We start from the raw sequence: 859 nt of genomic DNA, 5'->3' as shown, positions 1-859 counted from the left end.
CACACACACACACACACACACCTGGTTTGTATCATATGTTTGACAAATAAACATATGATACAGTTACACACATGCACAAACTGAATTCATGTAGAGGAGAGCTGTGCATGAATTCAGACATTTTCAATAAAGGGGTATCAAAACATCCCTTACAGCAATCTCAGTGACAGATAAAAGCTGAGTAGGTGGTATGTCATCAACCTTATGCGCAACAGCACCTTAATGCATATAAAGGTTTATGTTTATACAAACACAGGCACAATGACACGCACTTGTACCAGTTTTACTTTGGTGTACTGTGGATCTGAATGGCCTGTGTGGCAATGAGTCATCATCTATAAAGGTAGGTGTGTGTGTGTGTGTGTACGCTTTTACCACTTGTAGATAAACCTAAAGACTCCACTCCCTGATCACAGAGTAGGAGAATGGACGGTGACAGGTGAGTGGAAAGGGCCTGAAATATAAGGAAACATCATGTGAGGCAAGTGATAAAAGAACAAACAATCTTCCAGTTAGCCAAGAGTCAAAGGTATAAAAAGGAGGCAAAAGTTGGTTATGAGTCACTGACTGTGAAACGCTAAGAAACAAAGGCTAAGAAACAAACAAGGATACCCATGCAAAGCACCAGAAGTGAAGAGAAAAGGAGGAGTACCGGGGGTTGGACAGCTGAGAGGTCAGTCATAACCCCAGGTCCTTATCGTTGACTGTGACTCATTGCCCCTCAGCATCACAACACTGTGTGTGTGTGTAAAAGTACAGTAATGTACATGTTGATGTACATTACTGCATGTCTGCCACAGAGTCCTACAGTACAGTTGTTTGGAATATTAAACACAGTGCAGTGCTGGCGGCTGTTTAA

This window comes from Etheostoma spectabile, chromosome 14 (genome assembly GCF_008692095.1).
Source record: "Etheostoma spectabile isolate EspeVRDwgs_2016 chromosome 14, UIUC_Espe_1.0, whole genome shotgun sequence".
Taxonomy (NCBI): domain Eukaryota; kingdom Metazoa; phylum Chordata; class Actinopteri; order Perciformes; family Percidae; genus Etheostoma; species Etheostoma spectabile.
Note: the sequence above shows the minus strand (reverse complement) of the source record.